This window comes from Molossus molossus, unplaced genomic scaffold (assembly GCF_014108415.1).
Source record: "Molossus molossus isolate mMolMol1 unplaced genomic scaffold, mMolMol1.p scaffold_m16_p_6, whole genome shotgun sequence".
Lineage (NCBI taxonomy): Eukaryota > Metazoa > Chordata > Mammalia > Chiroptera > Molossidae > Molossus > Molossus molossus.
In genome coordinates this window covers 46,236,671-46,252,118 of record NW_023425399.1, presented here as the reverse complement: position 1 = coordinate 46,252,118, position 15,448 = coordinate 46,236,671, and the positions used below count along the sequence as shown (strand labels likewise).

General features: G+C 37.3%; 1 pseudogene; it reads right to left on the bottom strand.

Moving 5' to 3' along the window:
* Positions 1–15,448, bottom strand: part of LOC118619186 — a 149,632-nt pseudogene that overhangs the window by 115,756 nt on the left and 18,428 nt on the right.

Here is a 15,448-nt window from a genome sequence, read left to right as displayed (position 1 = left end):
CTAAGCTTGGAGGGGAGGCAGCTTGAGGGACACCAGATCATACAGGGAAGAACTGAGCTGTTTGGCACTGGAGCGAGGGCTGGAGATGGGGCTTTCTCCGGGACAAACGTGCTGTCAGAGCCCTTTGTTCCTTTGGTAAGCCCTTCCCGGGGGCGGCAGACAGTCTCCATATCTGGGACTCCAGCAACCTGGCTTACACTGGTAGCCCCGCCCCGCCCCACCCAACTTTCAAGCCCACCCAAGCTGTTGCCACTTGCTTAACCATAGGATTGGCCTGTCTTGGATCCTGCTTCAGGTTTTTCCTAAATTCTTTCAAACGAGCAGCATCTGGTCTCAGCAAGCCCCATACCTCTCATTAAGTAATACACTGAAACAAACACAGGGAGGCAGCCAAAATGAGGAGACAAAGAAACAGGTCCCAAATGAAAGAACAGAACAAAACCCCAATAAAAGAACTAAGCGAAATGGAGATAAGCAACCTAACAGATACTTAGTTCAAAATACTGCTTATAAGGATGCTCAATGAACTTAGTGAGGACCTCAGTGAACTTAGGAAGGGCCTCAAGAGCATAAAAAAGGACCAGTTAGAAATCATGGATACACAGTTAGAATTGAAGGAGGCATTAACTGAAATAAAGAATAATTTACACAGCTTCAATAATAGAGTATGTAAATCCAAGGAGCAAACCATCACTTTGGAATATAAGGAAGCAAAAAATGCCCAATCAGAACAGCAAAAAGAAAAGAGAATCCAAAAAAATGAGGATAGTGTAAGGAGCCTCTGGGACAACTTTAAGTGTGCCAACATTCGCATCTTGGAGGTGCCAGAAGAAGAGTGAGAACAAGAAATCGAAAACCTGTTTGAAACAATAATAGCAGAAAACTTTCCTAACTTGGTGAAGGAAACAGACATACAAGTCCAGGAAGCACAGAGAGTCCCAAACAAGATGAACCCCAAGAGGCCCACACCAAGACCCATCATCATCAAAATGCAAAAGGTTCAAGACAAAGAGACAATCTTAAAAGCAGCAAGAGAAAGGCAGCTACTTACCTACAAGGGAGTTCCCATTAGGCTGTCAGCTGATTTCTCAAAAGAAACTTTGCAGGCCAGAAGGGAGTGGCAAGAAATATTCAGAGTGATAAAAAGCAAGAACCTACAACCAAGATTACTCTATCCTGCAAAGCTGTCATTTAGAATCAATGGCCATATAAAGAGTTTCCCAGACAAGAAAAAGTTAAAGGAGTTTATCACTACCCAACCGTTATTATATGAAATGATGATGGGTCTTTCTGAAGAAAAAGATAAAATGTATGAACAAACAAAATGGCAATGAATACATATCTATCAACAATGGAATCTACAAAAAAAATGAACAGATAGAACAGAAACATTCTCATAGATACAGAGAACATTTTGTTGGTTGCCAGTTGGGAGGGGGGTTGGGGAATGGGTGAAAAAGGTGAAGGGATTAAGAAGTACAAATTTATTGCTAGACTGACAAACCTCAAAGGGAAAGGGGTTGGGGGGGATGGGAAGAAATAAACCAAAGAACTTATATGCATAACCAATGGACACAGACAATAGTGTGGGAAAAGGTGGGAGGGGGCGGGAGTGGGGAAGAGGGGGTCAATGGGGGAAAAATGTGGAACATTTGTAATACATTTTACATCCAACAATAAAGATTTTTTTTAAAAAACTGAACACCAAAAAATCAAACAATCCAATAAAAAATAAGCAGAGGGCTGGAATATTGTGACACTCATTCAAAGAGGACATACAGATGGCTAATAGATACATAAAAATATGCTCAACATCCCTAATCATCAAAGAAATGCAAACATTTTAGGAAAATGAAAGCTGACTTTTATTTTATTAACAGTCATTCTTTAAACATGAACATGCATATATCATACTCTACATACAAATCACAGTTTTTGAAGTACTCACTCAAGGATATGTTTTAGAGAGAAAGGAGGGAAGAGAGGGAGAGAGAGAATTACCAATCAGTTGCCTCCTGTACATGCCCTGATTGGGATCAAACCTGCAACCTAAGTATGTTCCCTGACCGGGAATCAAACTCACAGCCTTTTTTGGTGTACTGGATGATGCTCCAACTGAGTCACCTGGCCAGTGCATACGTCACAGTTTTTTTAAATTTATTTTTATTACAGATGTCCCCCATATTCCCTAAATTTGTCCCCCTTTGCATGGCTCCTGCCTCACTACTGGCTTTTACCACAGTATTTTCTGTGTTCATGGGCTATGCATATATGCATATAAATACTTGGGTTATTCTCTTCCTGCCCTCCACATTCCCTCTGAGATCTGTCAGTTTATTGCATGCTTCATGTCTCTGGACCTATTTGTTCATCAGTTTATTTCATTCATTACATTCCACATATAAGGGATTTTTGTTTTTTTCTGACTGGTTTATGTTGTTTAGCATAATAATTTCCAGGACCATCTTTTTTTTTTTTTTTTTTTAATTGCTGCATAGTATTTCATTGTGTAAATGTACCACAGCTTTTTTTTTTATTCACTCATCTACTGATGGGCACTTGAGCTGTTTCCAAATAATGCTGCTATGAACATAGTGTTACATATATTCTTTTGGATTGGTGTTCCAGGATTCTTAGGATATATTCTCAGAAGTGGGATTGCTGGGTCAAATGGTAATTCCATTTTTAATTTTTTGAGGAAACTCCCTACTCTTTTCCACAGTGGCTGCACAGGCTGCATTTCCACCAACAGTGTACTAGGGTTCATTTTCCCCACATCTTTGTCCGCACTTGTTATTTGTTGATTTACTGATGGCAGCAATTTTGGCAGGTGTGAGGTGATAGCTCTTGGTAGTTTTAATTTACATTTCTCTGATGATTAGTGATGTTGAACATTTTTTTGTGTCTCTTGGCCACTTGTATATCCTATTTGGAGAAGTGACTATCGAGGCCCTCTGCCTATTATTATTATTATTATTATTATTTATAGAGAGAGAGGAAGGGAGAGAGATATAGAAACATTGATATAAGAGAAAAACATCAATCAGCTGTCTCCCACATGCTCCCTACTGTGTATTGAGCAGACAACCTGGGCATGTGCCCTGAGCAGGAATCAAACTGGGACCTCTCTGCCCATTTTAATTGGATTATTTGTCTTTCTTCTGTTCAGCTGTATAAGTTCTTTATATATTTTGGATATTAACCCATTATCTGATGCACATACAAATAGCCAGGAGACATAAAAATATGCTCAACATCTCTAATCATCAGAGAGATGCAAATAAAAAGACTATGAGATATCACTTCATACCTGCTTAGAATGGCTGCCATCAACAAATCATCAAACAATAAATACTGGTGAGGATGTAGAGAAAAGGGTTCTCTAGCACACTACTAATAGGAATGCAGACTAGTACAGCCACTATGGAAAACAATATGATATTTCCTCAAAAAATTAAAAATGAAACTGCCATTTGACCCAGTGATCCCACTCCTTGGAATATATCCCAAGATGCTTGAAACACCAATCAGAAAGAATGCATGCATCCCTATGTTCATAGCAGTGCTTTTTACAACAGCAAAGATCTGGAAACAGCCCAGGTGCCCATCAGTAGATGAATGCATAAAAAAAAAAAAAAGCTGTGGTATATATACAAAATAGAATACTATGCAGCTATAAGAAAGAGGGATCTCTTACCCTTTGAGACAACACTGAGGGACCTGGAGAGTATTATGCTAAGTAAAATAAGCCAGTCAGAGAAATACAAGTACCAATGATCTCACTTATTTGTGGAACATAATGAACAAAATAAGCTGTTGAGCAAAAGAGATCCAGAGTCATGGAAGTAGGGAACACAGACTAATAAACCTCAGAGGGATGGAAGTTGGGAGGGGTGGGAAGAGTAAACCAAAGAACTTATACACATATATGCACAACCAATCAACATGGACATTAGGTTAGGAAAAGCAGGAACAGGGTGGGAGCAGGAAGGAGGGGGTCAATGGGGAAAAAAGATGGACATCTGTATTAATTGCAACAATAAAAAATAAAAAGTAAAAAAAAAGTAAATGTGAGAATAATTGCAATCACTAAAAACTGCATTCTCAGTCACTGCAGAATCTGTCTTCCAACTATAGCAAATGCTCATCCCAGAAGTGTCATTGCAGCATGGATTTAATTGCTTGGAGCTAGTCTCATCTTTCAAATGCTTTGTTGTGTACCTGAGAGCATTGAGAAGAACTTCTACACTATTAGTAGATTGGTTCTTAAAAACTTTGATACAACCTTTCATATCAATCTTTGAAGTTTTGGCAAATGCTCCCACAGATGTACATTATCATAGAATATTATGACTTCCACCATTACCCTCAAGCAGAATGACACTGTAACTTCATTTGTAAATCTGCTTCTATATTCTGTTGTTTCCAGCATGACTCTATATACAATAGCCATGGTGCTTAGATAATTCATGGTATTTTCTATTGATAAATTTTTATTCTCTTATAAAATTTTAATGTGGCATCACTTGAGCTTTTTAGCTTTGGGGTTGCCTCAGCATAAAACAAAGACATTCAATTTGCCAATTCATTATTTACTTCATTTTCTCCTTCTGCTGGAACATTATTAATTCTCATACAACTCAGGGTTCTTCTACAATAGCTGAAATCATTCTGTATGGCAGGATATATCATCTTAAGTTTATCAAACCGACAAGTGAAATAAAGAATTTCTGCATGCTGCTTAGCAAGAGCCTACTCTCACACTAGATTTCAGGTGGCAGAATACTTGTCAAGCTGCTTCCAACCTCCTAGAAAATTTATAAAATGTATTTAATTTGCCTTCTAGTGGAACAACAGAACCCCGTGCCTTCTCTTGTAGCTTCTTATCTGCTGGATGCTGGATAGCCTCTCAAATTTCTTGGCCACCTCCTCTATATGACTGCAAGTCCTCTAAGGTGTCTTCTGCATCTTTTAATATGCCATTCATTTGATTATAAATTTCCTTCTCTAATTCTGTAGGCTAGGCAGTTTAAAAATCAAGGAAAAAAATTGGCCCCTGCTCAAGATATGTGCATGTCAAAACTTTAAGAAGATTCCCTCTATGCTGCACTCGAGCCTCAAGGCTCTCAACCCCACTCCTCTTCCCTCCTCAAGCCCAGGTGGTGGCTCTTTAGTGGCAGTAGCGAAAGCCCAGCCTGGAGTACTTCAGCCCAGCTGCAGTAGTTAGACAGGGAGCCCCTCCACACCTGCCCCTGTGGTGAAGCTGTGAGGAGCCAGGTCGAAGCAGTGTGACCCAGAGAAATGCAAATTAAAACCACAATGAGATACCACCTTATACCCGTCAGAATGGCTACCATCAATAAATCAACAAACAACAGGTGTTGGCCAGGAAAAGGAAACCCTCATGCACTGTTGGTGGATATGCAGAGTAGCACAACCACTGTGGAAAACAGTATGGAGTTACCTCAAAAAATGAAAAATGGAACTACCTTATGACCCAGTGATTCTACTTCTGGAAATATACCCAAAAAAACCCGAAACACTAATTGGAAAGACTATATGCACCCCATGTTTATTACATCATTATTTACATACCCAACATTTGGAAGTAGCCATGTGCTCATCAGTAGACGAGTGGATAAAAAAGCAGTGGTACATTTACACAAAGGAATACTACTTGGCCATACAAAAGAAAATCTTACCTTTTGTGACAGCATGAATGGACATGTAGAGTATTATTCTAAGTGAAATAAGCCAGTCAGAGAAGGATACATACTATATGATTTCACTTGTATGTGGAATCTAATGAAAAAATTAACCAAATATAAATGGACTCATAGATTCAGAAAACAGACTGATAGCTGTTAGAGGGGAAGGGGGTTGGAGGCTGGCTGAAAAAGGTGCAGAGATTAAACAAAAAACTCATAGATACAGACAGCAGTATGATTATTACCAGAGTGAAAGGAGGTTGGGGAGATGTAGAAGAAGGTAAAAGGGAGATAAATGGTGATGAAAGGAGACTTGACTTTGGGTGATGAACACATAATACAATATACAGATGGCATATTAGAGACTTATACACCTGAAAAATATTTAATTTTATTAACCAATGCTACCCCAGTAAATTCAATTAAAAAATTTTAAGTAAAATAAGAAAGGCTGATTTAATGTTTGAAAATCAATTAATTTTTTTTTCATCACCACCAAACTAAAAAAGAAAAAAATCACATGATCATTTTAATTCATGCAGGAAGAGAATTTGACAAAATCCAATACCCATTCAAGATAAAAATCTCAGTAAACTAGAAACAGGGGAATTTTCTAAACTTGATTAAAGACTATCTACAAAAATTCTACAGCTAACATCATACTTAATAGTGAGTACAAGATCAAGTACAAGAAAAGAATGTTCTCTCTTACCAATCTTTTTCAACATCATGCTGAAAGCCTTTGCTAATGCAATAAAGCAAGAACATAGGCAAAAGACTCAGAATTGCCAACACAATATAGAAAGAGAAGAACAAAGTTGGAGGACTAACAATATCCAAATTCAAGACTTATGACAATGCTGCAGTATAATCAAGATAGTGTGGCATTTATGAAATAAACAAATAGATTAATGGGCCAGACTTAAGAGCCGAGAAATAGAACTCTCAAAATATAATCAATGTATCTTTGATAAAGAAGCAAGGGCAGCCTGGCTGGTGTGGCTCAGTGGTTGAGCTTCGACCCATGCACCAAGAGGTCACCAGTTCGATTCCCGGTCAGGGCACATGCCCAGGTTATGGGACACAATCCCCAGTGGGGGATGTGCAGGAGGCTGCCAATTGATGTTTTCTCTCATTGGTGTTTCTGTCCCTCTCCTTCTCCCTTCCTCTCTCTCTAACATCAGTAAAGAAAAAAAAAAAAAGCAAGGGTAATATAATGAAGGAACGATTGTCTCTTCAACAAACGGAACTGAAACAACTGAACATCCACATGCCTAAAAATGAATCTAGATACAGACCTTACATCCAACACAACAATTAACTCAAACTGGATCATAGACCTAAATGTAACATGCAAAACTACAATATTTCTAGATGATAAAATAGGAAAAGACCTAGACAACTTTGGTGATAACTTTTTATTTATTTTTTATTTTTTACTTTATTTTTATTTTATTTATTTTATTGTATTGATTTATTTTTGTTACAGATGTTTCTCCTTTTTCCCCCATTGACACCCTCCTCCTTATCCCCCCTCCACATGGCATTGTTGTCTCTGTTCATTGGTTATACATATATGCACATAATTTTTTTGTTATTTCTTCCCTCTCCCCCGAACCCCTCTTCTGAGGATTGTCAGTCTGTACCCTAATTTTATGTTTCTAGGTCTATTTTATTCATCAGCTTATTTTGTTCATTATATTCCACAAATAAGTGAGATCATGTGATATTTGTCTTTCTCTGGTTGGCTTATTTCACTTAGCATAATACCTTCCAGGTCCCTCCGTGTCATTTCAAAGGATAAGAGACCTTTCTTTCTTACAGCTGCATAGTATTCCATTGTGTACATGTACCACAGCTTTTTTTATCCACTCATTTACTGATTAACACTTGGGCTGTTGTTTCCAGATTTTAGCAATTGTAAATAGTGCTTCTATGAACATAGGGGTACATATATTCTTTCTGCTTTGTTTCAAGCTTCTTAGGATATATTCCTAGAAGTGGAATCACTGAGTCAAACAGCAGTTCCATTTTTAATTTTCTGAGGTAACACCATATTGTTTTCTATAGTGGCTGCACCAGTCTGCATTCCCACCAGGAGTGTACTAGAGTCCCCTTTTCTCCAGACCCTCACCAGCACTTGTTGTTTGATGATTGTTGATGACAGCCATTCTGGTAGGTGTGAGGAGATACCTCATAGTTATTTCAATTTGCATTTCTCTGATGATGAGTGACATTGAACATTTTTTATTTTTTTTGTGTGTGTGTCTCTTGGTCCTTTGTCTTATTTGGAGAGGTGTCGATTTAGGTCCTCTGCACATTTTTTAATTGGGTTCTTTGTCTTTATTTTATTGAGTTGTATTTTGGAAATTAGCCTCTTATCCGATGTATCTTTGGCAATTATGCTCTCCCATATAGTGGGTTGCCTTTCCATTTTGATGCTTGTCTCTTCTGTTGTGTAGCTTTTTAGTTTGATGTAGTCCCATTTATTAATGTTTTTCTTTCTCTTGCCTTTGGTATTGTATCAGTGAAAATTCCACTATATATTAGGTCTGAAAGTTTGTCACCTACATTTTCTGCTAGGGTTTTTATGGATTTACAAGTCACATTTAAGTCTTTGATCCATTTTGCATTTATTCTTGTGTATGGCATAAGTTGGTGGTCTGGTTTCATTTTTTTGCATGTAGCTGTCCAATTTTCCCAGCACCATTAAAGAGGCTGTCTTTACTCCATTTTATGCTCTTGCCACCTTTGTCAAATATTAATTGAGCATAATGTCTCGAGTCTATCACTGTGTTCTCTGTTCTGTTCCATTGATCTGTATGCCTGTTCTTGTGCCAGTACCAGGCTATTTTGATTACAGTGGCTTTGTAGTATAACCTGATATATGGTATTGTGATCCCTCTTATTTTGTTCTTCTTTTTCAAGATTGCTATGGCTATTTGGGGTTTGTTGCATATAAACTTTTGGAGTGTTTGTTCTAGTTCTGTGAAATATGTTGTTGGCATTTTAATGGGGATTGCACTAAATCTATAGATTGCTTTGGGTATATGGGCATTTTAATTATGTTAATTCTTCCAATCTGTGAGCAAGGTGTGTGCTTTCACTTTCTTATATCTTCCTCTATTTCTTTCTTCAATGTCCTGTAGTTTTCTGCAAACAGATCCTTTACTTTTTTGGTTAAGTTTATTGCTAGGTATCTTAATTTTTTTTTTTTTTTTTTTTTTTTTTTTTTTTTTTTTTGCTGCAATGGTAAATGGGATTTTTTTAAAGTTTCTTTTTCTGTGAATTCATTAATGGTGAATAAGAATGCCTTCAATTTCGTGATGTTAATTTTATACCCTGCTACTTTGCCAAATTCATTTATTAGCTCTAGTAGATATTTGATGGAGTTTTTAGAGTTTTCTTTATATAATATCATGTCATCTGCAAATAATGGCAGTTTTACTTCCTCCTTCCCAATATGGATCCCTTTTATTTTTTTCTTTATGTGCTGATGACTTTTTAGATATAAGACCAAAGACAGTGCCCAGCTGGTGTGGCTCAGCTGGTTGGACATTGTCCCATGCACCTAGAGGTCGCCAGTTCAATTCCATGCTCAGGGTTGCAGACTCAATCCCCAAAGGAGGGTGTGCAGGAAGCAACCAATTGATGTTTCTCTCTCACTAATGTTTCTATCTCTCTCTTCCTCTCCCTTTCTTTCTCTCTATACAAAAATCAATAAAAAACATATTTTTTAAAAAGGATCAAAGACAGTGAACCGTGAAAAAAATCATTGATAAGCTAGACTTCATTAGCATTAAAAGTAACACTCTGCAAAAGATAATGTTAAGAAAATTTGAAGACAAGCCACAAAGTGGGAGAAAATATTTGCTAAAGATGCACTTGAGCATGAACTATTATCCAAAATATACAAAAAACTCTTACAACTAAAAAATATGAAAACCCAATTAAGAAATGGGTCTAAGACCTTAACAGACACCTCATCAAAGAAGATATAAAGATGGCAAACAAGCATACAAAAAAATGATCCACGTCATATGTCATTAGGAAAATGAAAATCAAAACAATGATGAGATACACACCTAGTAGAATGACCAAAATCAGAGCACTGACACCACCAAATGCTGACAATGATGTGGAACAACAGGAAATCTCATACATTGCTGATGGGAATGAAAAATGGTATAACCACTTTGGACAGCAGATTGGTGATTTCTCATAAAACTAAATATATTCTTCCATAATATTCAGCAATCATGCTTCTTGATATTTATCCAAATAAGTTGAATACTTGCATTCCTCCACATGAATGTTTATAGAAACTTTATGTATTATCACCAAAACTTTGAAGTAAGCAAGATGTTCTTCAGTAGGTAAAGTATAGTATATCCAGACAAATGACTATTATTCGGGGTTAAAAAAAAATTAGCTATCGCCTAGGCCGGTTTGGCTCAGTGGTTAGAGCGTCGGCCTGCGGTCCAGAGAGACCCAGGTTTGGTTCCCGCTAAGGGCACTTACCTCCGTTGCAGTTTGTCCCTGGCCCTGGTTGGGTCGTGCGGGTGGCAGGCACTTGATGTGTCCCTTTCACATCGATGTTTCTCTCTCTCTCTCTCTCTCCCTCCAACTCTACTGAACAAAAAACGAAAAAATATCCTCGGGTGAGGATTAAAAAAAAAAAAAAGAAATTAGCTATCAAACCATGAAAAGTCATGGAGGAAACTTAAATGCATATTACTAAGTTAAATAATCAATCTGAAAAGGCCACATATTGCATTATTTCAACTATATGACATTCTTTAAAAGGTATAACTATGGAGACAATAAAAAGATTAGTGCTGCCTGGCGGGTGTGGTTCAGTGGTTGAGCATTAACCCATGCACCAACAGGTCACTCATTTGATTCTGGTCAGGGCACATGCCCAGGTTGTGGGCCAAATCACCAGTGGGGGGCATGCTGGAGGCGGCCAATCGATGTTCTCTCTCATCGACATTTCTATTTCTTTCTCCCTCCCCTTCCTCTCTCTCTAAAAATTAATAAAGAAAAAATAAAATGAAAGATTAGTGTTTGCCAGAGATGAGAGAATGGGGAGATGAAAAGGCACAGAGAATTTTTAGGGCAGTGAAAATATTCTGTATGGATATATGTCATTTTATATTTGTCCAAACACATAAAATGTACAACACCAAGAGTGAACCCTAAAGTAAACTATGCACTTTGAGTGATTATGATGTGTCCATGTAGGTTCATCTTTGGTAAAAATGTACCATTCTGGTGAATGATGTTGATAAGGGGCAGGCTATGAATGTGTGGGGGCAGGAAATACATAGGAAACCTCTGTACCTACCTCTCAGTTTTGTTGTAAACCTAATGAAACTTCTTTTAAAAAAGAAAAAGAAAATTTTTTATTAATTTATTTTTGTTTCCCCCATTGGCACACTCCTCTCCATTTCCCACCCTGCCCCATCCACAGCTTTGTTGTTTATGTCCATTGGTTATGCATTCATGCATATAAGTTCTGTGGTTCATCTCCCCCCCCCCCTCTCTTCTAAGGTTAAGACAAAGAAATTTACCCACTTCTCTAGCATCCAGGGAACATTTATAAAATTTGATAAAATATTAGGTTATAGAAAACACATAGGTAATTATAAGCATATTCTTTGATGATGCTACCCTAAAATAATTATAAAAGTTACAAAATAGGACAATAACTAATTGGTAAAAAAAAAATTTTTTAAATCTTTTTCACCCAAGGATATTTTTCTACTTATCTTCAGATAGAGTGGCAGGGAGGGAGAGAGAGAGAAAAACATCTACATGAGAGGGACATGTTGCCTCCCACATGACCCTGAACAGGACTGAGGTCAAACTGCAACCGAGGTATGTGCCCTTGACCAGACTCGAACACGCAACTCTTTGGTCCATGGGATGACAGTCTAACAGTTGGGCAAAACCAGACAGGGCATTGGTGAAATATTTTATTTTATTTATTTATTTTATAATTTATTTTTACTACAGATTTTTCTCCTTTTCCCCCCATTGACACCCTCCTCCCAATCCCACCCCCACCCCCAGCATTGTTGTCTATGTCCATTGGTTATGCATACATGCATACAAGTTCTTTGGTTTATCTCTTCCTTCCCCCCGGACCCCCCATTTTCCTCTTCTGAGATGTCTGTATTCTACTTCTATGTCTCTGGGTCTATTTTGTTCATCAACTTATTTTATTCATTATATTCCACAAATAAGTGAGATCATGTGATATTTGCCTCTCTTTGATTGGTGTATTTCGCTTACTCCAGGTTCTTCCCTGTCATGTCAAAGGTGACAAAATATTTTAAAACAGAGTCCATAATAACAAAGCTAAAGTCAAGTGATAAAAAACAAAACAAAACACTACTGTTCTTTTTTTAATTTGTTATTAATCCTCACCTGAGGACATTTTTCCATTTTTTGTTCAGATAGAGTGGGAGCGAGAGAGAAAGAGAGAAACATCGATATGAAAGGGACACATCGAGTGACTGCCACCCGCACGACCCAACCAAGGCCGGTGACAAACTGCAACCGAGGTACATGCCCTTAGCAGGAACCGGACCCTGGTCTCTGGACCGCAGGCCGACGCTCTAACCGCTGAGCCAAACTGGCCAGGGCAAAACACTACTGTTCCTAACAAACAAAAAGGGCATATAAGTCAAAAAAGAAAAAGTTGACAAATACCTTATCAGAAAAGTGACATAAACAGACATGAAAAAAATTAAGTCTATTCATAACTAATAAATATATAAAAGATATTTAGCTTCCCTTAAATTTTTAGAAATGAAAACTTAAGATATCATTTTTTACCCATTGCTACACAGAATGGGTGGTATCTGGCAGAAATGGAGAAAGAGGATCTAAATGGACCACCTTCTGGGAAGGCAGTTTTGCATTTGAATAAAAAAAATATGCACATGAGATGACTCAGCAATTCTACTTTTATGAATTTTTCCCATTGTAGAAGTTTTTTTAAAAAAAATTAAGTATAGCCCTGGCCAGTTTGGCTCAGCGGTTAGAGCGTCAGCCTGTGGACCGGAGAGTCCCAGGTTCGGTTCCCGCTAGGGGCACATACCAAAAAAAAAAAAATTTAAGTATAATTTACTTATAGTATAATCACCCTTTTAAGTGTAGTTTTGACAAATGTATAGTCATACAGAATTATTTCATTACCCTCTATTTTTAAAAAATTCCCTTATTCCACTGCTTTGTAGTTGAATTTTATCTCGAATCTTATGCTGATCTGTTTTCTGTCAACTATAGTATTGTCTTTTCCAGAATGACATATAATGGAATCATGCAGGATGTCGCCTTTTGAGTCTAGCTTCTTTCACTCAGTATAATGTATTTGAAATCCACACATGTTGTTGTATGTATTCCATTGTAGAATGTACCTCAGTTTGTTTATACATTCCCCAGTTGAGGGATATTTTGGGATAAATTTAACAATTTATCTTTTTTCTTTATGAATTATGCATATCCAAAAAATCTTTGCCTAATTCAAAGTCACAAAAATTTCCTCCTATGTTTTCTTCTAGAAGTTTATAGTTTAGCCCTGGCCGGTTTGGCTCAGTGGTTAGAGCATCGGCCTGAGGACCAGAGTGTCCAGGTTTGGTTCCTGCTAAGGACACATACCTCAGTTGCAGTTTGTCCCTGGCCCCGGTTGGGGTCGTGTGGGTGGCAACCAATCAATGTGTCTCTCTGACATCGATGTTTCTCTCTCTCTCTTCCCCCCTCTCTCCCTCCCACTCTATCTGAAGATAAATGCAAAAATGTCCTCTGGTGAGGATTAAAAAAAAAATGAAATGGTTAGAAGTTTATAGTTTAAATTTTACATATATTTTGGACTATGATCTGTGTTATGTCTTGATTTTTGTGTAGAGTGCTAGGTATGGATCAAAGTTTATTTTATTACATATGACTGTCCACTTTTTCCAACAACTATCCTTTCTTCATTGAATTGTCTTTGCACTTTTGTCAAAAATTTATTGACAATATATGTGTGGGTCTATTTCTGGAGTTCTTATTCTGTTCTACTGATCTATGTGTCTATCTTTTCACTAAAGTCACACACTGTCTTGATTACTGTAGTTTTTTAAGTCTTGAAACCAGAAACTGGGTCCTTCCAACTTTGGTGGGGTTTTGATGTTGTTGTTGTTGTTTTGTGGCTTTTGTTTTGTTTTGGTGTTTTTATTTGTTTGTTTGTTTTTCAAAATCATGGCTTTCTAGATTGTTTGTCTTTTTTTTTTTTTATAAATGTTTAGAATCCGCTTATCAATTTCTATAAATAGTTCTGAAATTTTGATTGAAATTGTATTAAATCAATGTGGGGAAAAGTAACATCTTAGCAATATTGAGCCTTTCAATGAACATTATATATCTCTCCATTTCTTTAGAGCTTTTATTTCTCTCATCGGTGTTTTGTAGCTGTAAGCATACAAATCTTGCACATATTTTGTTAAATTTACATTTAAATATTTCTTTTTGGTGCTATTGTAAATGGTACCTTTTTAATACATCAACTTCTAATTCATTTGTAGTATAGGAATATAACTGATATTTCTCTATTGACCTTGTATCCTATTGTTACCGAAGGGATCAGGGGGCCAAATTCCCTCAATACTCCTGGGAAAGGGGTGGTTCTTATGATATCTTCAAAAAATAACATTTGTAAGACTCTCACAGGAGAATGAACAGATTTTATTGGCATGGAGTTATATTCCTGGTGTAACATCCCAGTTCCCTTAACCTAGTCCTGGAAAGGGGCAGCTCTGGATCCAGTAGAACTAGAAACAGGGACAGGGACAGAGTCCAGAGTATCCATTCCATGATGAAACCAGGTCCAAATCAGCATCAGTATAAATTCAGTCCATTAGTCCATTGTATAGAGTCCACATGGCTATGAGCCATGTAGGCAAATACAAAGAAATGCTGCCCTTACAACAGGAATCCCAAGAGGGCAGGAGGGCCAAGTGCTGGGGGTGGGAGTGCACTTTCTTTTGTCTAGGAGATTAAACATTCAGGTTTCTCACCTTTGCAGTAGCCATGCCTATTCTGGCCACTTGCTAGCTCCCGGGTGTGATGAACAGGTAGGCACTATCCAGCATCACTCAGACCTTACTGGTCATGCATCTAAACTGCCTTTGACCAGTCTCTTCCCCCATTGATCAGCAGGGAACAGACGTGGAGTGTTAAACTGCCAGTCTCCCATTTATTCCTTTTCTATTAAATAATAATCAGATTATTGCAACAGCATTATTATGGCCTTAACTAAACTAACTTATCAGTTCTAGTAGTTTTTTGTTTTTTTTAATATTGAGATATAACTGACATACATTATATTAGTTTTAGGTGCACCACATAATAATTTGATATATGTATGTATTGTGAAATGATTACCATAATAGGTTTAGTTAACATCTATCACCACACATAGTTAAAAAAAAAATGTTTTCTTGTGATAAGAACTTTTAGATCTACTATCTTAGCAATATATATATTCAGGATATAATACAGTATTGTTGACTATAGTCACTATGCTGTGCATTACTTCCCCAAAACTTATCTCATAACTGAAGTTTTTGTACCTTTTTAACACCTTTTCTCATCTCACCCACTTCTACCCATTGCCTCTGTAAACCACTGATCTATTCTTTCTATCTATGAGTTTGCTTTTTGTTCTGTTTGTTTTAGATCTCATATAAGTT